The following is a 27,289-nucleotide window of genomic DNA, read 5'->3' as shown; positions in this document are numbered from 1 at the left end:
AAAAAAGGTGTATGAGACTAAGAGAACTTGCAATTCTGGGATAACTGCAATGTTCGAGGTCACCAATATTTCATCTAGAAATGACATGCATCCTCAATAATTTGAAAATAGATACTATGGAATTTTGGACAATATAATTGAGTGCAACTTTAATTCCTTCAAACAAGTTTTATTTGGTGTCAAATGGTACAGGCTATGAATGAATCAAAATGATCCTGATAGAACTATTATTGAACATGATACTAGATTTACAATGATTAATACAAGGTCATTTGAGCTTGTTAGAAATGAACCCTATGTTCTTCCAAGCCAATGCGAGCAAGTTTTTTACTTTGGTGTTCCACATAAACCAGGTTGATCATTTGTCATTAGACATGATCCAAAAGGAAGACCTATAAAGTATAACGTGATTGAAGAAGAAGATGGAGGAGATGATGATGCTAATGATGGAGAAGATGAAGAAGGAGATGATAATGATGATGGAGAGAATGTTTATGATGATGGTGATGGCATTGATGGTGATGGTGGTGGTGGTGGTGGTGGTGAAGATGATGATGGTGGTGATGGTGATGGTGATGATGATGATGACAACAATAGTCATAGTGATGATCATGATGTTGACAATGTTAATTTTGATGATTTGGATGATGATGGCGATAATGATGATGTTCATGATGATGAGATGGACGAAGAAGATGATCATTTAAAATGTATTAGGTGCTAATTACTTATAATATATTTTTTGTAGAGGTAACCAATTGAAAAAAAAAAATTATGATTTTTGCGATGTATGCATAGTAATCATGTTATGTTCTATGCATAATTTGTAGCATAAGTATTATGTAATTTGTAACTAACTTAAGATAAATAATTTACATATGCAAGAAACTATACCCCTTTAATAAGGATTGTACAAAGTGACATGGATCAGGAGGTATAAGTTTATTACATGCTTTCTTTCTCTTTACTTGTTACATTAACTTTAGGATAACTTTATCAATATTAGCCTCATTTTATATCCTGATATTTCTTTCCTTCAACTGTATATCTCATTTGATGGGCTCAAGGTACCACCAAATAGTTAGATTTGTTTTCCTGAAGTGAGGCAAATGCAGGAATAGAAGAGGATAGTGAGACATGTAGTAGGTCTGCAAAAGAGAGACAAACTAGAGGGCAAAAGATTAGAAGAAAATTCAATAAACACATGCAATTTTTCCTTGCTCAAGGGGGTCATGTTCTTATGATGATGAGACAAAGGGCGACATCAACATTCCCTTGAGGTACACATATCTTGAGAAAGAATGGGTACACAAGGAATTACCTCCAATTAACACTGATTTTTGTGTTAACAAGAGGATATATTGCATATCTCCATCATCATTACATGGTTTGGTACTATTTTCCATGAATGGCATAAAGGTCAATTATAATAAGGTTGTTGAATTGATGGAATATGTAGGACCTTGTTACAATTACAAAAACTGGATGCAAATAGTTCATTATAAAAAAAGTATGCGTAGGTATGCACTATTAGCAAATTATCTACAATGGAAACAAAATGATCAAATCAAAAGACTTGCTATTTAAATTGATAGAAGGCCAAAAGAAATAAGGGACATTGCAAATTTTATAAATAGTACGCATCTTGGGTCAACTAATAAGCAACCCAATTGCATTTTCGAGATGCGTGAGGGAAATTACATTTTTGTATGTGTGATAAAAGCAATAAGTTTAGGGGAAGAGTTTCTAATAGATTATGAATTGAATCGCATAGATACAAAGAAAGTTACTATCATGGGACTTATAAGTACTATATATGTAAAATTTAAACTAATGACTTCCAATTAGAACTCTAATATGCAATATACCATTTTAATAATAATTTTTTCTACTAAGTGGACTATTCCTTTGATTATGTTGATGTTTTTATGTATATTCTTTGCCACAGGGTGACATGGCCAAGCCATCAAATGACAAAAGTAGGGATGTTTCTCCGACCCCTTCTCTAGCACTGGTAAACCTTTTGTATAAAAATTAATGCAATTTTAATTTTACAAAATGTTAGATTATTATGTTACTTTCATGAAGGTTTTGGAATTGTTTTGATTTTTTTACTGATTTTTTTGTCACATTTTGATTCATAGGGAAAGGGAAAGGGAAAGGAACAAATTGCACAACAACAATTACTTGTTGATATGGTAGCCACTATATTATTTGATGATGACATAAGATATAGTAGTGACCTTGTTAGCCTGTGTAAAAAGACCCTAAAGAACACCAATCTACAAGTTCTTTGGCTTGTGATGGATCCAAATCCAACAGAAGAAAAAGAGGCCACAAGAAATGAATTGTGTCATAGAGCACGCTGTCTAGAAGTAAGCAACAATGAATCTTTTGCTAGGATAATAGTTCAATAAAGAATTATATTTTATACTAATTTATGGATCATGAACCATAGTATGTATGTTTTGTTATAGGATTTTTTGAGATCACATCAAGTTCTTCCACCTAATGAGGGTACTAGTGTATATCTTATAGGTGTATGATTTCAATTCTCAATCATTAGAAGGACATTATTTTCTTCATGATTATTACTGAAAATTTTATATTATTGTTGTCATGTTCACTCTTCTCCTTTACTTCACCAATTGTATTCATTCTTCGATACTTAAGATAATTATTGTATGTGGAAAACTCATATATCTTTTCTAATTACAATAGTTGAACGTTTATGATGATATAGTCTTAAATGTATATCCTCTTGACCAATCCCATGTCCATGAGCTTGTGATGATATGATTTTGATAACTGTGTTGTACATAATAGTCAATCATTAGTCATATGGCTTATTGGTCATATGGTTTCTTTTATACTATATGCTGGCTTTGAAAGTTTCTCTTTCTCTCATTTAATGCATAGTACCCAATGTTGTCTTCTCTTCATTGCTTTTGCTCTACATTTCTTGGTTGTGTGTGTGTGTGTCTATATATATATATATATATTTCACTCCTAATTTTTGTGCTCTTTAATGTTGACTATTCAATCTGCCAGATTGTTATGAATGTCAATTGTTTCCATCTTGGCTTGCCCTATCTTATATGTCTCTCCTTCATTTTCTATCTCCAATAGTAGTGCACTCTATTTTTTGAAAAATGGATCTTATTTTAATATCTATAATTATAGATGATTTTTCTTCTTGGTTAGTGTGAGGAACATATCACTCCATATCATGATTTTTCATGCACTCTTCAGTAAATCAGTTTGTCCTTCAAGTTCAATTATGATTGATGTATTCATACTTATTTGCAATGATCAAATAACAAGTAATGCATATTTTGGTCCTGATATAAATTTTCCTAATAAGCATACTTTTGACATCAATGACAACTTCTAACAATCACCTAAATTCTTTTGACATCAATGACAATATTTCCATTAGCTTCCTTATCAGATTGTGATTATTTCCATTTACATATATTAATTTTCATATCAAAAATAGGATAGTTTTGGTTCAAGTTTCATTAATTTCTTTGTTTTCATTCAATTAGCATAGTAGAAAGGGAAGTTGAAGTAATTGTCCCTATTTCCTAACACAGCTAAATAGAGGACATTACAAGAAGGGCTTTTAGTCTTCCCTCATCTCTTGTTACTTATTAAGTCTATTAAAAAAGAATACAACTACTTTAAAAGAAAAGAGAATGTATTTCCTCATGGCGAATATTGTTGTAAATATAATAAATAAATATTTTGGTAGCAAAACTAGTTATGTTTTTAGTTCCTATTTTGCAAGGTTTGGTTGTGTACTACTCATTTTCTAATGATGGGTAATTTGGTTGATTGTTTCATTTAGAAGTGTTAGTCTATAAATAGTAATTTGAAAACAATGCTAGGAGTATATTTAATACTATTTATACAATTAAATCATTTTTTTCTTTATTTTTTGTATGACGTTCATTGGTCATATGGTTTAATTGAAATATGATCTTGTCATATGGTGTTGTACATATGCAATTATCTTTCAAATATTACTTATTGTGATATGATGTCTGAGACCTCACCCTAACCCATCATAGCATAGATATTTTACCTACATTTTGATACTTAGGATTTGGATATTTTAACATTTATTTGAGGCTTAGGTGGATAGTTGCTTATGTTATCTATTGATTTTGACATTTACAATAGTGTTTTCCATCTATGATATGTATTAAGAACCAAATATTGTGTATGGGATGACCGAACAAATATGGATGCAACTTTACACATGGTAGGATAGAAATTAGGTTATGATGTGATGCAAAATGTTTATGTTGCTTTATGATTAAATGGGATATGTGGATTTTGATATTTTTATGATTTAAAATATTTTATTTGAAATGATTAAGAAAATAAATTTAATTGAATTATGGATTATGTAACATTGGAATTTATATGCATTTATGATATGTATTTTATGCAATCTTCCTTTGAACTACTGATGCTTGAGTTTAGTGTGCAGGAAGTGAAACCATAGAAATTATTAGGGAAACAAGGTCCAAACCCATGTAAACATGGTTTAGCCAAGGAGAATCTTTGGAAGATTAAAAAGCCTTGTTGTGATGTATTTTATTTCATAAAGGTAAGCTTGCTTGTGTGCATGAAAATTTTAATCTCAAAGATACATTAGAGACATGTCATGATGATGTGTAATGTGCTTTTATGTGTCACTTGACACTTGTAGATTTTTGTGTGTTAATGACATGTCACCTAGGGTTTTGGTCATGGTAGCATTTTATCCTTAAACTAATTACCTTGTTAAAGATTAAGTAAAACCACTTGACAAGGGATAAGATGGCTCACTATCAAAAGGAAATTCGGATTTAGACTTGACTAGGATTTTGAAGGGTCATTAGGTGGTCCCAAAGTGTCCTTTGTGTGAAAGTAAGCTACCCATATGATAGTATAATATGTTAGGGGCCTAATTTTGACCATGTTAATGCCTAGATAGCCTAAGGGGCCCCTTTACCAATATATTCTTCAACCAATTCGAAAATGGAGTTGTCACATGAGCTCTTCCCCACATTTCCACTAAGTCAAAAATAAAAAACTTAGGGGGGGTAAGTTTGTAAGAGGGAGTGGCTTGGTGTTTTTGCCAAAATAGATAGTGGAAAAGCCTTTTTAGTGAGAATTGGACAAACTAGTGGGGTGTTCATCCACCCTCTAAGTTTAAAGAAAGTTAGGGTTTTGGAGGGAGGCTAAGGGATCTCTTCATCAACTACCATTTCCTTTAGCTTGGACCAAGGTTGGTGCTCAAACCATGACCATTTTAGTATTGCACAATGAATTTAAAAGCATGTAGCATTGTTATTGGATCATGTATTGTTATTTTAAATCTTTGTATTGTGTTGTGATTGTGCATTGTGCTTCATGTATTTTCTTGGTTTTCTTCCTTGATCTCCTTGTTTTTTTTGAATGTTGAATTTGTTAATGGGTGTGAAGGCTTCACTCACCCTTGGGAGGGAAGAGAAGCCTTGGGTGAAGGGGTTAATTGGGCTCAACATTGTAGTTGAGAAAATTTACATCATAATGAGTAGTTTTTCTTTCTTTCATAGAGTATGGAGTCCATTGAAGCCATATGCCTTTGATGTTTTGGGAGGTATAAGGGACTTGTGTAAGAAGGAGGAGATTTTATGATAGCCTTGAGAGGCAAAAATGCAATTGCAGCTTGATATTTTTATTATGGATATGATATTCTTTTGTATTAAGAGTCCACCTTCACCCAATGTATTCATGATTCCAATGGTGAATCATTGTGTAAGCCATGGAAGGGATTGTTATGTGTTTGTGTTGTGTGGATGTATGCATTTGCAAATGTTTGTGTGTACCATGTTTGGGCCTTGTTTCCCTTGCTGGGTGGGTGGCTTCTTAGAAGTCTAGGATGGGAGGTGAGTCTCCATGGTTCCTAGTTTTTGTGTTGTTTTTTAGGTTTTGGTGAGGATGGACCCTATGACAAGATTAGGGTTTCTCCCATGACAATGTTGAAAAATCAAGTGTTGTGAAGAGACCATTTTTTTCCCCATGTCATCTTGTAATGTGTTGTGATATCAAACTTCCATTGTTATTTACTTGTAATGTGAGAAGGATTTACTTCTTATTGTCTATTATTGTAAATGTGTAAAGATAAATTTGAGGTTATATACATAGTTGCCTTTGAAAAAACAAAAAGATTGTATCATTGTCATAGTTTTGTAGGATGGAAAAAGATAATTTTCATGTAAAAGAATACCTATTATTATGGGAAGCCATATTGTAGTTTTGTGATTTAGTTATTGTCCTTACCTATATTCTTGTATTCAATCAATGGTTAAATGTTATGGAACTCTCATGCGAGAAGAATATTGTAATGATTATTCAATGTAGACTTGAGTAATTTCATTTCAAGGTTCTCAGTTATGTATCTTGGTGCAATGGAAATATAAATTTCTTAATAGTTCTTATGTATGAATAGAAAGCAATCTAATATGTTCTCAAAAATAAATATTCTCATTTATGATTATATTCATTTTTGAAACCATTTATAGTCAATTTGTATAGATAGTATGCAAAATTTGAGAATCTAGTACTAATAAATCTCTAGAATATATAGGTGCATGAAGTCACATTAACTTATAATCAAATAAACTATCTTAAGGCCATAGTTGTAATGGAAGAATATAGCTCCACATATCACAAGGTTTAAAATACATAAGAGAAAGCATGTTGTAGAGGCACTTTTACTCTCTGGAAATTGTTTGGGAGAAGGAAATAATTCCTCTCCCAATTAAAGACAATAAAATAATCATAGGTATATCCCAAGTACCTTGTCCTATCAGCAAAGGGGATCCATCAAATAATGATTTAGGAAATAAACTTTTCTTTATTCACCCCATTCAATATTATTATGTTTATGTTTGTCATGTGACTACATGTCACATTCCACAACAAAAAAATAATGATAATACCTATGAGGTAATATACATATTATATAATCCATGCAATTAAAAAAATAAAATATTATAATGATAAATTATGATATGTCCCACCCATGAAGCACCCTATACCTAGGAGCTATATATTTTCAAACACCTAAGTCAATAAATTGATAATTCTTGAGGAGCCACCCCTTGGTTAGAAAAGACATATTAGCCATTAAATAAAATATATTTTTAAATCCTTGGAAAACACCCCAAGGCTGACCACCCTTGGATACTTCACACTCCTCCCTCTCCTCACACGTGGGAACATGTCCCCACTCCCAGTAGAATACATCTAGCCCTTGGGAAAGGTGATATGATGGAAAAAGGTGGAAGGGGGATGAAGTCAAAAAAAAAACTTTTCAACCCAAACAATACAAGTACCCCCATCCTTTAACACCTAGGGAAGAGTGCTCCAAAGGAGACTAGGTTGAAAGAAGAGTCCCTCCTTCCATGCCACATGAGCCAAAGGAGAAATTGGATTGGGAAAAAGGGGAGGTTTGTTAGTATAGTTAATTTGAAAAGTTGGTAGTTAAGTATTACAATGAGTTAGTAAAGGAATTAGATGTAGGTATGTATTAAGGGGGAGGGTGCTAGCTAAAAGAGATATTAAAGTGGAATGTAGGTAAGTATAGTTAGGATTTAAGTTGATAAGTTAGGAGTAAATAATTATGTTATAAATAAAGTATAGGGATTTGTTTTGTGTGAAAAGTTGGTTAGTGGGGAGGAAAAATAAGTATAGATTAATTAATAGTTAAACTAGCAAATACTACTAGATGCATATAATCTTAGTTAGTTTTAGTGTTAGGATTTTTGATAAAAACTTAAATATTAGTTGATGATTAAGGTTTAGAAAATAAAAGTATTATTAAATAAATTCATTAAAAGATTTTTATGTAGTTGTGGTTACATACCTACATGTACGCCTAGTAATTATTATTAAGTATATAGAATACCTTTTGTAGGTTTGGTATAACTTATGAAGGTACTATATTATCAAGTATATTCAATTTAAATTTTAAGTAATCATAATAATAATAACAATAATAACTAAATAAATAGATAAATAAATTAAAAATAAATAAACAAAACCATATATATATATACATATATATATATATATATATATATATATATATATATACATATACATATATATATATACATATATATATATATATGTATATATATATATGTATATGTATATATATATATGTATATGTATATATATATGTATATATATATATATATATATATATATATATGTATATGTATATATATATATATATATATATATATATATATATATATATATATATATATATATATATATATATAACAATTAAACTAAAGACCTAATTGATAGGATGTTGATGAGATTAAGGCGCAACTAAGGTTAGGTAGGAATCTATTCAAAAGGAAGCTACCTACATATTGCAGATTTCTTAGTTCTTGCAACTTTTTCATTTAAGGATTGATATTCCACATCTATATACACAACATCTCATTAAAAGGTTAAGACGTGAGATCAAAATAATAACATCATCTGGCTTTTATCTGATAGTTTAGATTCTCAACAAATGTTAGAAAACTAATTGGTCTCCCTTAAAAACTCGAAGTCTAGAATTCCATATGAAACAAACCCTCCTACACCAAATAGAATTGTATCTCCAAACTTTACCTTGAACTTCTACTTGTGAACCCTAGGATATGGTTGCAGTTTTCCTAAATGTTATTAGCATTACCTCCAACTCAATGATTGAATTAGTGATATCCTAATGTTCTTGAAAAAACATGAGTTACTATATTTCAAACACCCCTTCGTAGTTCGATAAAGTGTTCATAGCAAAGCATAGGTCTGTTGGTAATATCCTTTAGTTCACCTTTCAAAAAAAAAATTTAAAAATTGTTGGTTGTGTTTTGCCTTGTAAAATGTGGGCATGACATGATGACCTACTACTTTTGATATATTGCTATAGGGTTGGTTCTTCTTATAGTGGTATAATTCTTACCCTCGAATTGATAATATATATACATATATATATATACATATATATATATATATGTATATACATATATATATATATGTATATACATATATATATGTATATACATATATATATACATATATATATGTATACATATATGTATATACATATGTATATACATATATGTATACATATATATATGTATATACATATGTATATACATATATGTATATATATATATACATATGTATATACATATATATATGTATACATATATGTATATACATATGTATATACATATATGTATACATATATATATGTATATATATATGATTTTTTTTAAGCTGCTGATGGTTTCCATATGCCTACATCCATGAGGCTAGCTAGCACTCCAAGATTGCTGACTACAGGATCGACAATAAGGAGCATGCAAATATCCACACCTGCTGCAAATAGAGATGGTAACTCCTTGTGTTGCTAATTTTTGTGTGTGTTAAATATGATAATATTTGTACTTTCTTGTTCATTTGAGTATATTATGACATTAATTAACTTTGTTATGTGATAGGTACACCTTGTTATGATGATGATAGAACCGATACTAGTACTATTGATAGTTTACCGACCTTTCCTAGAGCAGCCTGTGTTACTTGTACTAGATCATTGGAGGCATCATTGTTGATGGACAAGAAAGATGTGATTCCCTTAAAATTGCCTAAGCTTCCAAGTACTTTAAAATTCTAATTTTTTAGATTGTAATCATAGTTTACTTATTCATAACTCATTTTTGAATAATGATGTGCTGATGATTTTGCAGGAAACGATCCTTTTTATGAAACTTTTTATGATTTAACATTGAAGATATTTGGGTCCACATTACATAAAAGGTACATATCTTGATATAATTGGTTACTACATTTTTGAATTCATCCTTGAACTAATTTTTTTATCTAACAATTTTGTTTTTTGTTAAAAGTTAGACTAACCAAGCCCCTAAATTAAAAGAATGTTGATTTATTGTATTCTTCATATAGTGAGAATCATACAATCAATGTATTCTTCATTCTAAATTCGCATAGTATTTATTGTCTTATAGTGAGCAGTGAGGCCTCTTGCCATTACATATTATTTATAAGAAGGTTGGTGCATTATCCGAAAAGAAGTGCATGATGAACATATGCAAATGCAATGGGAGTAGGTCAGAGAAAACTTCAGTGTGACACATTTTCTACCACAACTAAAATCATTTTGAAGGAATTGCATTCTCATGTTTTATCTTTGTCTTTTCAACATATTATCAGCTCATCCCAATGTGAAGTGACAAAAGCCATTAACATATTTTTTTAAGGAAAAACTTATAATCTCCTTCATCAATGTTTAGGAATTAGCTAAAAATATCTCTCTAATTCATATGCATCAAAATTTGCACTAACTCAACCTGTATATATATTATCTACATCTTGATGTTAGAATTTTTTAGATTATATAAAAATATTAGAAATATGTTAGATTAGATTGATGTGTCCTACAGCCTATATATATATATATATATATATATATATATATATATATATATATATATATATATATATATATATATATATATATATATATATATATATATATATATATATATATATATATATTATCTGCATCTTTCTATATGTAAAAAAATAAATATAAAAAATGCTTGCATTTAGTTAGTAATAAAAGAAAGGAATTTTTTTTATCTAGGATCAATTTTCTCTAGTAGTTGAATCCAATTTAGTTTTCTTAACAAAAAATTATGTGGTAAATATTTCAAATTTCAAGCTTTCATAAGATCTGAGTAAGCATTTATATGCTCCCGCTTCCCTAGAAAACTAATGTAGTTCTACACTGTAAAATAGTTTCAAGTGTCATTAATTTTAGGTAGAAAAGAAATATCATTCTTTAAGCAACCTAGAAGTTGCAAGGAAGCAAACTTGTACTCCACTAACACAAATTTTCTATTGGAATGTCTTAATAGGAAGAGTGCTTCTGGGGGGGGGGGGGGGGTGTGGGGGGCAGTTGGGTGAATCAGAAGTACTGACCTTTTCACTTGTTTTAAATTTTTAATAACATAAAACTGAAATTAATATGCATGCATATAAACATTAAACAAGCATGAGAAGAAAACATGCATCACCACATAACACTTGAGATTTTGGTGACCTAGAAACCCTCCAGGAATAAGAAGGTAAAACTGGGGTTGGGATGATGCCCACAAAATTACTGCAACAATTGATTTCAACCACTTCTGATGGTTTACCTTGTTAAAGGCTTTACACACTATTAGATGTGACCTGTTGAAAGGATTTACAAACACTTTACATGAAGTGTCACCGTGTTAAAGGATTTACATAAGGCTGTTAAACCCACCTAACTCAATAGGATTTTCAACTTCCTAACACAATTGTGAGAGAGTATTGAATAATAAACCTAATCTAATGCAATCTCTAATGCTGATCTCAGGTACTTGATCTGCTTTTCTATCACTAATCTCTTCTAGATTTGATCTGCTGATTTTGTTTCCTGCTCTGTTCTGATCAACTAGATGTTTAAGTGTTGTCCTTTCCACTAAATCTTTTACACCAAATGTTCTACAACGACCTTAATAATAGGCTCTGCTTTTCCTTCTTCTTTCAACTCTTCATTGTTCAATGGCATCAAGACTCCCTTATAAAGATTAGTGGTTTGTTATGCATCCTTGATTCAAGTGTTCCTGCTCAAACCGTTGAAATTCACCCATTGGTTGCATGCAGTCTCTAATTTTCTAATTGGCTGCATGTGGATTACATAGTTGGTTGGGAGGATTTGATCTTATCCTTTTATCCTATCATGAGTCATGCATGACCACTTCGCATCATGGTTTGCAATTGCACAAAATTTCATGTTGATCCTGCATTGCTCAACACATGAAGTAATACTGATGCTCGACACCATCTATTCTGGATTGCTCAGCATCCACTGTGTTTCCTGGTTACTCGGCTCCTATAGAATTACTGTGTTACTCGACACCTATAGAATTCCTGTGTTACTCAGCACCTATTAACTTCCTGTGTTACTTGGCACCTATTAACTTCTTGTGTTACTCGACACATATGGTGAAAAATGGTTAAGTGTGTTGACACTCATTTCTCAATCTTACTTATTTGATCAACATTTTCATTAAGGCATGAAAATAGAAACCAATATATTATAATGCCCACTCTTGAGATATAATGTCTATTAAGAAAGTTGATATATTGTCATATTTGTAACTCTTTTCTTTAGTATATAGAAGTTGATTCATTGAATAAAAACAAGACACCGCTTAATGAGTTAATCCTTATACGTTATGATATTTAACACATAAAAGCAATTCTATAATGTGTTGATGTTAGCAATGTGTAAGTTATACTCCACATATATAATGAATCTCATTCAAGAGTTTGTTCTTTTATTTCAAATGTTAACCTATTGATGAGTTTAATAGAGAAGATCAATTATGTTGATTGTGGATTTATATAATCTAACATTTTTCTAACATTTTTCAGAGTTTACATATATAGGCTACAAGACACATCGAAGGCAACACAAGCTAGGAAAGAGAAGGTGTGTCAACACCATCTTGGCTCTAGTGGACATATGAAAATTTACTCATGCCTTATAAGTAGTAGTAAATGAAATTTCATTTATATTTTTAAAATATAAAATTACAAATAAGAAATACATTAATTATTGATGATATTATGCAAAAAATGCAGGGCACTAAATTTAATCTAGTTCCCACAAAAGAGGACAAACAAATTAGCTTCAAGCAAGGCTATAAAGTAGTGGTTGCCCACCACTGCACAGATTCTAGTGGCCAAATAGGTGTAGAAGATTTTGGCGTAGCAATTGACACATGGGTAAATAGGCCAAATGAATAATAATAGTAATTGAGAGCTTCATGACAAATAATCTATTTGATTTTAATTTCAAACAATGATAACAATATTGTGCGCATGACATTTCATTGCAACCTGCTACTCCTGGCATAGATCTTACTCGTGATGATAAAGGCATGGATCCTACACATAACAAAGACCTCAATGTACATCACAATGATATACTTACATATTCAATTTCTATTTCAAAGTAATCATGTAATTATTAATAAAATTTAACATCTTAAATTGCAATTGGTGTAACCTTAATGTGATATTTTTTGAGTATGCAGAGAATGATGTTAGTGTTGAGCATGTTGAGGTCGGAGCTGAATAGAATGTGAGAATAGATGATGTAACAGTAGATTTTATATTCTTTAGATTATTGAAATACTTATAACATTAAAAAAAAATGTTTAGAATTAAACCCATTTATTTCTTATTGCAGGGGTTCATCAGCCTTGTCCTTGACAAAAGAAGAGGAAACCTTATGTCATAAGATCAGAACCATAAGAACCATAGGATGCTGAAGATAGTTAGGATGTGCTTATTAGCCTTTATCTTCAAAAAAAGGAAAAGCAAAAGAAGAAATGAATGTTAAAACCCTTGTTTGATGATGAATGTGTTGATGGATATTTATGAATGTTTCTTATTAATGGATTTTTATGAATGTTGTTTATTGATGATGAATATTGATGGATTTTTTGAATGTTGATGAATTTTATGTCATGTTATTGAATATTTTTATGTGATTGTAATGATTGACATGTTCACAAATTATTGATGAATATTTATAGGTATTAATGAATTATAAGTCATGTTAATGAATGTTATGTGAATATAATGATTGATGTGTTCGCAAATTATTGATGAATGTTTATATGTATTAATTCATTGTATGTCATGTTAATGTATGTTATGTCCTTATAATGATTCAATGATATACTTCTAAAATGAATGAATGAAATATTTACTTAGTTGTTAATGGGGAATTTAGAGTGATTGTAGGGGGAGTGGAGAGGCCAAATAGCTTCCATCTTCACATGGTTGGCCTTGTTAAGTAGAGAATATGAAAGGATTATTGAAACCAAGTAAAACTCAAACTAAACCAAATGAAGCTCAAACTAAACCAATTAAAATCATTTTAGTTACAACTTATTTTTGTATCATGTCATTATTGACTCTCACACACATTATTGTCATTATTGTAGATCATGGGGATGCTCAAATATTGAAGTCTCCAACATGGTACTTACTTTTAGTGGGTGAACAATAGCAAGTTCTAGGTGAATGCCTTAAAATGGCCTTAACAAAAGTATTATGAATTACTACATGCTGCTTTGTCTATAAGTTATATGCAGATTATGATTTATTATTGATTACCAATTGCTTCTTCAATAGAAATGGACAACATGTTGCTTTCTCTATAAGTTGTATGTAGACATGGAGATACTCTTGCAAGAGATTGTGTATCACACTTGTCCACCAAGGAGGAGAAAGTATTTGATTGTCAATATTAAGGTATATTATTATTCTAAGTTTACTAGCTTTAGGCTTCTTATACTATCTTTGTTACTATCAATATCTTATGGGACTCTCTACAAGGACAAGCTATGAATCTATACAAGTCAAATGAAGGTGAATGAATGTAGATCATAGGATGAAATATGACTTCGAGATTGGAGGGGTATGAGAGCATTAGGCACCACAAACCATATAGTTTATTTAGTTGATACCAAGAGTTTCTTCCAGGTTTTAATTTATTATCATCCTTATTTTTCCAAAAATAAAAAAATAAATCCCGAGATCCCTATTCTATAGAAGCTCCTTAAATTTTGTCATAGCAAAAGTCATGTCTATATTAAGAGAAATAGGTCAATAATTCTACAAGTTGTGAAGACAACAACATGCCTTTGTTAGTATGTAAAAATTGTGTGTCATTACTTTATTGTAGTTATTGTCATAACCAATGGCAATGATATATAATGACATTAATTTTCTGTTTGCCACAGTGGTCATGTTGTATGTCATGAAAACATTTTATTATTTGTCATGGAATGGCCTTGCGAAGTAACTTGTCACTATCATTTTTAAAAGTGCTCGTATATTCAAATCCTTCCTTGATATGCTTTGACATAAATGGACTTATGTTGTCATAGTTCTCTAATTCAATCTTGTAATTTATTACCAGCATGTGCATTATTCACATATATTGATGATTAACATGCTACATTGAAAATGTGTTCAAAATTTGCCACTATTGTGTGTATAAGAAAGTCTAAGTAATCAATGATTCTTTGGAATGATTACCATTTGCCTTTAATAGTTCAAGATGGAGTGCGATTTTGGGTTGCAAGTCTTCTTCATGCAATCTTTCATTTATGAATAGAAAATCTTCATAAATGGAAAAACCAATGTGCTTAAACTAAAGATACAAGCCAAGCTTAGCAAATGATGTCTAATATGTCATCTTCGACAGAAATTATTTGAATATCAATTATTTTATAAAATCTTGTTGCTACATTGTTTATTTTTAAACTCTTACTACTATTGCTATTTCAACATTTATTGTTGTCGACTGTATAAGCAGCCCATTGAAACATTTATATAGGTCATCGATAGTTTGATGCATCCTATCGTCAATGATGTGGAATACCCATCAAACCATCTCTCATAGTCATCGATAGTTTGACATTCTAAACTAGTTGTCTAGTGCCACCATGGGACAATGATGGAAATAATTTTCAATGGTTTTGTCATCGATATATCGACACCTATCTTGGTCATCGACCTTTTGACTCCAGTTTAGTGATGGTATGTTTCAACATTTTTGAGTCACAATTTTGACAGAAAAACATCAAAAAGTAGGTCCAAATTTACTAGTGTTTCATACCTTCCTTTATCTAGATAGCCATGGCTCCTTTGGCTACAGCCCCCATTGTATTGTTATTGCCAAGTGTAATATTGGATTGAAAAGAATCATCAAGTTTTGAAAATATCTCCTTATTATCAGACATGTGATTAGAGCACCCCATATCTAAATGCTAAACATCATTCAAATTATTTTCAGCTTTGTGAAAACAAAAAAAAAAAAATTATTTAAAGAAGAATATACATTTTATTGAGCATAATTGGAATTATTGTTATTACTTGATTTCAATCTGCACTCTTTCTCAAAGTGTCCAAACTTTTTGCAATAACAATACTAAATATATTATTTAAATCAAATTTACCTCTGCCTCTTCCTCCATGGCCACATCTTCTTCCTTTGTTTCCTATTCAATGATTCCAAATTTGACCTCTTCCTTGTCTTGTATTATTTCTAGAGTTGTTGTTGGCACCAACATTCTTTGAATTATGTAATTTGAAAAAAAAAAAAAAATCTAATTAATATCTATATAGGTATCTTTCAATCTATCCTCACATGACATCAGAGATCCAACCAATTGATCATACTCCAAGATGGAAAAATTTTCACTCTCTTCCATAACAATGGCTACACTATTCCATCTTAGGGTTAATGATCTCAACATCTTCTATATCACATGGTCTTGGACCATAGGTTCACCTAATGTGGCCATTTTATTAACGATGTCCTTGATTCTCTAACACTCTCAGTTTCCTTCATTTTTAAATTCTCAAATTCTCTTTTTAAGGTTTGTATCTTGACAACATTAATCTGATCATTACCATGGTAAGCATCTTTTAGAGTTTTCTAGGCCTCCTTTGTTGTCTATGCATCAACAATTCTAGGAAACAAGCTCTTATCAAGAGCCATCTGAATGTAAAATAGAGCAATTGCATTTTCCTTTTCATCTTCCTTATTAATTCTCTTACCTTGAAGATCCTTCCAATCTTTAGCCTCCTCACATTCTAATTCAACAATGTCCCAAAAAATTTCCTATCATAAAAGTCTTCTTCTTGATTGACCAATATTGATAATCAACTCCATTAAATTCTGGAATTTGCAAAGTATTGTTTTCCATACCAAAGCCTTCACAATCTAGAAGCTCTGATACTAAATGTAGATTTTATACACAAGTTAATTTATTTATTTAATACATCTATATTGTAGCTCTATTGCAAACATATTACAAGGGCTCGAATATAAAGAATTCATAGCTAGAGGAAAAAATGAGAAAAAAACTAGATACACATGTATCTAAACATATTTTATTTACAATGGAATAAAATTAAAAAAAAATAAAACTCAATCCTAAATATATAGATATAACACATTCTCTATTTGCATAAAAAATAACTAAAAACTTCTTACGAAAAAAAGATTTTTTTTCTAGCAACATCATCAATTATCCACACTTTGCACACAGAAGAAGGTTTCATCAAGAAGGAAGCAAAGGATCTTTAATGGAAGATGTGTGCTACTTCTTTTTTCAAACATTTGATTTCGTATAATTTTGGCACAATACTTACAACAACTTCTTTGTGTACATCACCCTTGCATAACCCATACATCCTCCCATTTTTTTCACCAAAGTTTCCTCCTGTTGCATGATACCTTGCCCATGATAGGTTGAATACACACTTGATCTTTCTCATACTTGGTATATGCATTGGTTATGAGTAAAAAATACTATGGAATCAAAACTAAAACCAAATAAGTAATCCAAAATCGATTAAAAACAATAAATGAATATTACCCTTACTTAGATCTGTTGATCTCCAAGTCATGTTGCCTATTAATGTCAAATTCTAAGTGATTTCTTAGGTAGAGTTGGTCGGTCATCACCATGATTGAGCCACCCAATGAAGGTTGAATTAATGTATTCAGACTTGTTCGCATTTTAGTTTGAGCCAAGCAATTCTTAGGTTGCTGAGCACCCTAGTATGGACCGAGTGCCAGTTTATGTTGAGTAAAGTCAATAGACATTGAGCAAAGTAGAGCTAGTTCATGTCGATTCATCTAGTTAGTGCCGAGCATACAAAAAGAAAGGGACAACATGAATATCAATTATGACTAAATGTCAAGGTATTCAAGTGCCGAGTAAGAAAAAGTTTTGGCATATGTGTTTTTGATGACACAAACACTTATATAAAATGTTTTGGCTAACTTCTACATGGGATTTCATGATTGTAGAGACAACTAGGGAGTTTTTTCCACATTTAGTTAGAGATCATTGACCCCTATGCAGGTGATCAACCAATCAAAAAATTAGAAGGACTAAGCAGAAAAAGGAATTTATTATAGTCTAAAACTTTGTCTAGATGTTTATTTAAGAAGTGTCCAAACCCTAAATCAATCTATATGCAAGAAGTATTAGGAGAGAGTGAAGAGATAAGTGTATGAGAAAAGGAAGGCTATGTTTGATAGCTAGAAGCAAAGATTAGATAAAGAAACCTAGCAGTGAAGGAAAAAACATAGTATATCAAATAAGGAGAATAGATCAAAACTAAAAAGAGAAGATCTATAATCTAACATTAGAGTGGTAACTAAAGGATCAAGTATTGATACATTCTAGAAAGTAAATCAGAGTAATTCTCTTAACAGAGTGGTCCTAACAAGCCTATTCAAATCTCCTAACATAGTGCTTAATTAGTTGTAAGTTTAAATCATTTAATAAGGTAGACTAAATAAGTTATGTATGCTCTTAACATGATATACCCCTAATAGGGTAGATCACCAAAAGTGATGAAACTTTGTAGCCTTAACATGCACACTTTATTACTTTAGTAGTGAAGATTTGTGGGTGTCATCTCCACCCTAGTTTTACCTTCACTTTAGAGGGTTTATGGGTAACCAAATCTTTTTTTTTATGTGTTTACATTTACTCTCATGTTTATGCATGTGATGGATATATAGATCTACATCTATTTATGGTTATATGATTCATGATGTTGATATGAGATGGGTTAATGGTGAATGCATTTGATTTGTTTCAAAGAGTTAAAAGTTTTATAGATCCTAATTCACCTCCCTCTCAGTATCTTAATTTCCTAATAACACTTCCAACAATTGGTATAAGAAATTTTTTCTCTTAGAAGAAGTCTAATAGCTTGAGAGTTGAGACCTTGGAGATGGAGGCTTATAAATTGGGAAAGATCATTGAGAATCAAAAGCTTGATCCAAATCATACTATAATATCTTGAAGAAGAAAGAGAGGAGTTGAAGAAATCCTTAAAGAAAAGAAAGGAATTCACTATCCAACATAATGACACTCTATATGAAGTAGACATTAAAGGACTACTTGATGATGATAATTTTAGTGAATGTGATACAACAATAGTAGGCCTATTGGAAAGGAACAAAACACTAAATGGAGAGGTAAGAGCACTAAAGAGAGAACATGAAATCAAGTCAATAAGATTGTGTGGACACTACTACATTTGAGGTCAATTTTCAACCTTTAACTTTGACCAAGGCCTTTTTTTGTCTTGTTTGATTCTTTTTTTGTTTATGAGCTCAATTTGGTCAAAATTTTGACCAAATAGGGCTCATAAACAAAAGAAAAAAGGAGCACACGAGATTCATTTCATAGCTAATTTGGAAGTCTATACACTTTGGAGGTTTTCATTCTAGGGAACTGAACTTGGAGATAGAGAAGGGCCTTTGATTATAGTTTCCAGGATTTTCCATATCCAAATTATTTTTCATATATCAAAGACTGTGAGATTCAACTATGTTAATTGATCTCGAAGGAGAAGATGTGAATGCACATTTTGGAGGTCTGTGAGTGTGAGATTCAAATGTGTTAATCCCAATGGAGAAGACATGAATGCATGCTTTGCAGCTAGGTTTGAGAGTGACATGAGTTTGAAGATGTTTGCCTTCATACATTTTTTGTACATTTGTTTAGTATTATTGTCTATTCACACAGTAGAGTTTTATTCTTGTTCTTTCTATAACATTAGAAATCTCATTAAATGGATTTAGTTGTTTTTCAAGTACTTAACATGGTTGAGAACTTGCTTTAGTCAAGAATTTATTTCTCTCCCCACACTATTACAAGTTTACTCCTAGAATACCATGTCAAAAGATCAATACACACAGAAAGAAAGCGGGGAATCAAATACCAGAGTGAGGGATAGTTATGAAGGGAGAGAAAAAGAGTTAGACAATGGGAGAGAGATTAAAAGATATATGAGGTGATATATAGATAGAAGATAAAAATATAGATATATATAGAGTAGAACAAAGAGATATAGAGAAAATGGAATACAGAAAGAGAGGATTAAGATAAGATAGAAATATGGAGGGAGATAGGAGTATCTATGTGTGCGAGCATGAAAGATATAAAGATAAGGATAAGGAGGTAGATAAGGAAAATGTATGAGTTAAAAACAAGCATATGGACAGAGAAATAGAGAAAGATATAGATCTATAAATAGTTTTAAAGGATAGTTTATAAGCCACCATCTATCCCCATGTATAATGTTTTATAGTTTGATAATTATAGTGGGCCTCCATGGAAAAAAATAGATCTAAAAATTATATTGATTGTACCTATAACATTAGCTAGCCAAAAATGACTTCCACTCACCTTGTTGTGGGCATGTACTATATAAAAATATCCAAGGCTCACACTATAGATGACCGCAAAGACTAGTATTTATAACTATGTCTAGAGTAAAATCTCTAGATAGTCTTTGCATTCAACCTAATAGATGATTGCATCCTAATCACCATTAAAAGCCTTCATTTGAACACACAACAATTGCCTAGCACTCAATTTGCTAAAGAATTGATACATTTTGGATCTTCCTTGAGGGGAACCCCATGTATTGGATTAAACATCGTGTTGAGATTTCAAATATGATCAACCAAATAGGATTCCCTACTCTTTTCTTCATGTGTAGTGTTGAGATACTAAATGGTCTATAGTACAATGATTATTTGCAAATGGCCTTCCATCTATCCTTTGAACCAAATAAGATTTCACAAATAATGTTAACAATAGCCCTTGTACTACATTCCCATTCTTTCATCAAAGGTTCACAATATACCACAAAGAAGTAGTGAAAAAACTTGTTTTCATGATAGATTATTGGTATAGATATGAATGGAAACATCTAGGATCAAGACACATACATATATTCATTTGGATTCCTAGTGCACCTGACATGGATAAAATCAATTGGTAGAACCATGAGGAAGTTGAAAGAGCAAGGTCATTCTTTTACAAATATGTGAATGCATGGAATCCCCACACTCCATCTAGAAAAAAGAAACACATGACATCGATCTTTGCAAGAAGGTCCTTGCTTGTTAGAAACATCATCTATCTTCTATAGAAATGTGTGTTGACTATGAGGAACTAATCAATAATGTCCAATGACACACACAATATATTGAACCAACATGCTTATAAAAATGAGATACTATTTTAGATTGTTGCTACAAAGCCCCTTGGTCTGAATGTCCTACCTCATCCTTGACATGTGATGAGTTTGGAAAAAAAATGTGTGTTCTTGCAAGAAATGATGATAGGTTGAATATACATAACTTAGATATGATTTCAATATGGAGAGCCAATATGGATTTCGAACCAGTTGTATAAAAATAACTGTTGTACATATGCATGAAAGGCATAAAGGAAATAGAAGAGTTGTATCAATATGCCAACATGCATATACAAACAATTGGTGAAGACCACACACTAGAAATATATCACAAATTTAAGGCTAAGATTATTGCAGCTCGTGATATTAGTGCACATAAGACATGGCATATGCTACAAAAATTACCATGTGTTGTCTTTAGTCAATCTCTTATATCACAAAATTTTGGACATAAAATTTTCCATCGGATTAAAAAAAATCTAGGTGATAATATATTACTAGTGAGTTATATGCACTCCTGCATACAACAACCCAATGAGATGGAAATAGTACCATTAATTGAAACTGTTAGATTATTTTCATTTTTGAATACTTGCAAAGGATGCAAGTGGAAAAATAAATAAGGAAATTGTTGATGTTTTTCCTAGTTTCTATAGTATTCCTGATGAGGAATCTGAATAATTTGAGACATTTTGTTGGAGTGGGATTCTTTTATAAAAACGTTAACATAGCATCTCTATAGACATTAGATAAAATTATTTCAAAGTAGAAATAAATTAAATTAAACAACTATAATGTTTGGCATATAAATCACTTGGTTGATATAGAGGTTGAGCATGAATAGGATTTAGATTATTCAAGTGAAGTGGATGTGAACAATAGAAATCAAATGAATGAATGAGAGTTTCTAACACAAATGAGGCTTGCTGGTGGTGAGAACTTGAAATGCTTGTCCAATGTGACTTTGACAAAATCAACAAATAGGATAAATGTTCTATACCTCCACATTTGCACAACATTGTAGAGCATTTCATAAGTACAAACAAGACATCTCAAAGAGATTACTACTCCATATTACAAGACCATGATCCACTATATCCGTTACCCACCAAACAAGAGCTAACACTTACCACTATTAAAGAGCATTATAATGACATTTTATCCAAACAACTGCTCCACACGATCATATAAGGAACAAAAAGCATAGGGAAATCATATTTGATACATTGCATCAAACATGTACTTTGGGTTTCAACATATAAAAATAATAATCCACTCCTTAATATTTCTCCTATAGGAATAATGACATTCAAAATGCATACTTTAAGCATACATGTTATCATAGAATACGAATAAGAGAAATGTACCCACTACATTGACAATCTCTATTAGTCTTTTGGGAAGAGATGAGACATGTGAATTATCTCATTATTGATGAATTTAGCTTCTTTTGAAAATAGATAAAAAATTGTGTAAAGCTTTCGTTCATCAACTAAAAATGTGTTTTGGAGGTACATCTATAACTCTTGTTGGTGACTTAGCATGACTACCCTCTGTCATGCATAAACCATTCTATGTATCACACTCAAATGCCAAATACCTTTGGGGGAAATTCACAACAATTATCACATTGACAACCATATTTAACCAACAAGGTGACACTCAAACTAACATTAAGTTTCATTGCACATTGCAAAACATGTGCAATTGAACAAGATTGGGAATTATTCATGCAACTTACAAACAAAACACTATGTATTTATGAACAAAGACCATTTGACTAGTCAATGCACGTTTACTCTACAAACAATTTAGTTAGGCTACACATTAGAAAAATGCTTAAGTTACTCAATCTTCCTCTTGCACTTAGTGTTGTAGTAAAAACACACCTATAACCAAACCTTGATAGTGATGCCAACATTCTTGCTATGTAAAGGTCAACAAAAAATGTTAACAACAAACCTTTGGATTCAAATGAGTCTTGTAAATGGATCACTTGGGGAGATGGTAGATATTGTGTAAACCCCTGGTTGTAAACCCCCAGAACAACCTCTAAATGTGGTTGACTAATTTGATAATTAAAATGTCCCACCTTTAGACCAAGATGACCCCAAAAGTTTACCTATAACACCTAGTCGGGATACACAATAGAAAAATGCTTAAATTACTCAATCTTCCTCTTGCACTTAGTATTGTAGTAAAAAATAACCTACAACCAAACCTTGATAGTGATGTCGATTGACTTCCAAAAATACTCTTGCTATGTAAAGGCCAATGAACAATGTTAATAGCAAACCTTTGGATTCAAACTAGTCTTGTAAATGGATCACTTGGGGAGGTGGTAGATATTGTGCACAACCCTAGTTGTAAACCCCCAGAACTACCTCTATATGTGGTTGTCTAATTTGATAATTACAATGACCCACCTTGGGACCAAGATGACCTAAAAAGTTTAACTATAACACCTATAACCTTGGGTACTCACATCCATGTCATGATCACTCACCATACATAAATCCCAAGGATTGACACTTTAAAAAATAATAGTTGATATTAGTAAAATGGAATGACATAGTTTGACTTGTACAAATATATGAAGAGTTAAATCACTACACAACCTTTATATAGAGCATCTATTCTCATTTGGTTGACATTAAAGAATAAAAAACAATCCATATGCAATTATCAAAAAAAAGGAAGAGTTTTGATTACAACTCTCACTATAGTGTGAAAAGGTACAAAATATCATACTTTCCCTTGATATATATGACTTTGTGTGTTTACTTCATCATATTTTTAATTGGCCACATTTATGAATTTATGCATTTCAATAGCCACTATAAACAAGACACTTTAGACTTAAAATTAATTATAAAGTAATCTATGGAATTAATAGATAATTTCCAAACATTGTCATTTTTTCATTGTTGGAAACATCTCTACCTATAAGCTTCTACGATTTTCTTAGAAAATAGTAATTTATCTTGGGTTTTTGCTTTCCTCTTCTACATTTCTTATATGAATTTAAGAATATGAACATACCTATTTCGGACAACAATGTTTAATTTATTTTTCTCTATTTAGATTTCTTGCACATTTTATTTAATGTCTAACAAAAATATATGTGGATCTTATATAGACTTGCACCTTTTTCCAATATTGGTGTACCCCTCATTTACTTGGTCATATATATAATTTACATATTTTCTTGTTTTACATGCAAAATAAGCAAAACCCTCCCCCAACTTCTCACCCCCACTTTTTTACACTTTTTTACTCTCTTTTTATCCTATTTTGGTATGTAACTTGTTACTTTTCTTCTAGAGCTCTCTTTGTTATTGATGATGAATCATAGAGTGTGATCTGAAATGTTGATCCAAAAACTTGATACGATTGGAACCATAAACACTAAAAATAAAGTAAATGAATTGTGGAAAATTAATGTTCTTAATAGTATTATTATTTTTAATTATGATAAGAAATTTGAGTTAAAGTGATTTTGTAAATTAGCAATTGATTCAACCCATGACTCAAGACCAAATCAATAAATACTAGACACAACCTTTTAGGCTAAACTAAAGGATATCTTGTAAGAGAGAGATCTTATGTTGATTGGAACAATGACATGCTCCTTTTGAGCAATAACGATTGGGGGACCTTTGAACCAAAGTCTCCACAATGAGAATGCATTGCTTCAACCAACTAAGTCAAACCCCTTGGACCAATCAATCAAAATTTGTTACAATGAAATGTGTGCTTAATATAATGATTGAAGAAGATTATGAAGAGATGGACATAAAGATTGAGAGATCATTTAATTATGTACTTAAAATTATGTGCCCTTGAATATTATTAGAGAGAACATTATGTGCGCTATTTGAAAGAGGTTGGATAATATTTACTAAACCAAGTTAATAAGTAAATTGCAATTCCAACTAATTTGAGTATAAGTTAAGCTCAAAAAATAAGATAAATGTATCTTACTACTTTGTTCTTCATTTGATCCCTTGTTGTTACAATGCTTTTAGTAAAAACAAGTACACATATGATTTGCAATCCTCCTAACTACTTATGATTGACCTAAGTTTCAAAGTGATTAGCAAAAATGAACACTTAGGCATGCTACTTTTTGACCAAAAATATTTGAACTTCATTGCAAATAACATGGATGCATGCATGGTAAATCCTCCACATGTCCAACAAACAAGGCGCTAATGTAAATTTCAAATAAGTTGGAAAGTTGGTCCACTTGAAGGGTAGCATCATATACATTCAGGGTCTGTTTGGCAAGCAAAATAGGAATAAAGGAATAGGAATACTAATTCCAGATTTGTTAATCTAGGAATAGAAAATTGGACTAAGTATTCCTCTTCTCTGTTTGGTTCACCCAAAATTTATTAGGGAACGAAAGGCTTAGAAATTTATTTTAGAAATTGAAACTTTGAAGTAGCAGCTTGCTGAACAACAATGACATCACATAGAATTAGAAATGTAGTTTTTAACAACATGAGCTAAGAGAGACAATTTTAAACAAGAAGTTGAACAATTATAATCAGCACTATAGGTCTACATTGAGAGCGAGAAGGGTCCAGATAATGCAAAGTCTGAAGTGCAAGATGTAAAGTGTATGGTTAAAGAGTTTGAAGATGAGATAAAATTTCACAAGGAGTCCAATGCTAATTTGAGTTTACAACTAAACAAATTTAAGAGGCAAATACAAAGCTAGTTTTTGTTGTACATGATCTAGAGGAGACAATAGAGCAACATAATGTAGAAATAGAAAAGCTTATGGAAGTAAGGGAAAGATACCATGATGTAGATACCTCAAAATGGGAATCTGAAAAGATCAGACATTATTCAAATATGGGCATCAAATTCTCTGACGTTGTGGTTGAAAGGGACAATAAGAAAGAGATCGAACAAATGAGATCAATAGATATCGATATATAACATCCAAAAAAGATAATGTTACAAATGAAGATCCAAACCGGCACTCCAAAACCATATCATTTTTAGTGCCAAAAAATGGCGAACCTAAGGGAAATATGCAATATGAAAAGGTAAAGTTTGGAATAGGAATATCTATTCCTATTCCACCTATTTTGATGGAATATGATAAGCCCATTTTTGGGAGAAAAATGGAATACATAAGCCTATTCCTAATACCCATTTGATGCACCCAAACATGGCATTAAATTTTTTTGGAATTTATTAATGCCAATTCCACCCACATTCCACTTGCCAAATAGACTCTCATGGAATAGGTCGATTGTGAGGTGGATAGATTTTTCATTATAAATCTTTTTTTTACTATTTTTTTTTTATTCAACCATTCAATTCTCAATTATACTCACGAATAAAAATAATAAATATGAAGACCAACTACTTTCATAACCCACTGGTTATAGTTGTATTTCAATTTTGGATGTGATTACAAATTATTAAACTCAATAGGTTGTTCCTTACAAGGATGCAACTTGTAATTCCATGTCACTACTCTTTAGCTTATCCGCTGAGCTCATGGCTATATAATATTGCCTCCCCTATTCTTGGCAATTCAAACCATTTTCACCTGGTCTGCTAAAATGTGTGGAGGATTCATCATCTCTTAGTTTATATCACCTTCCTCTTCTCGTAGAAGAAAATTGAATTGTGAAGAATTATGGGTCAGATCATACACTATGTCATATCCCAAAAGAAAATTTTGTGATGAAATGGGTATTCCAACGAAGGTGAACATAAAGAGAAAGTGTAGTGAGCAACATTAGTACAACTACAGAGGCATAAGGCAATGCCCATGGGGAAAATGGGCAGCTGAAATAAGAGACCCAATTAAAAGAATAAGGGTTTGGCTTGGCACTTTCCTCATTGCCCAAGATGCTACCATGACTTATGATTGAGAGGATTTCAAGATCAAAGGATCCAAAGCCAAGCTCAACTTCCCCAAAACAGAGAAGCTACCAAATTTAGACAATGGTCTAAATTTCAAGGAGGGTTTAGTGGAAGTTGTAGAAGCTCCAAAAGCTGTGGATGCATCTACACAAGAGTATCTTGAATATTTGGATGCAGTGTTGGAGCTAAA

The sequence above is a fragment of the Cupressus sempervirens genome, chromosome 5 (assembly GCF_028749045.1).
Source record: "Cupressus sempervirens isolate cs-2001-9-10 chromosome 5, ASM2874904v1, whole genome shotgun sequence".
Classification (NCBI taxonomy): Eukaryota; Viridiplantae; Streptophyta; class Pinopsida; order Cupressales; family Cupressaceae; genus Cupressus; species Cupressus sempervirens.
The sequence above is the reverse complement of the archived record's forward strand: the minus strand, read 5'-3'. Positions refer to the sequence as shown.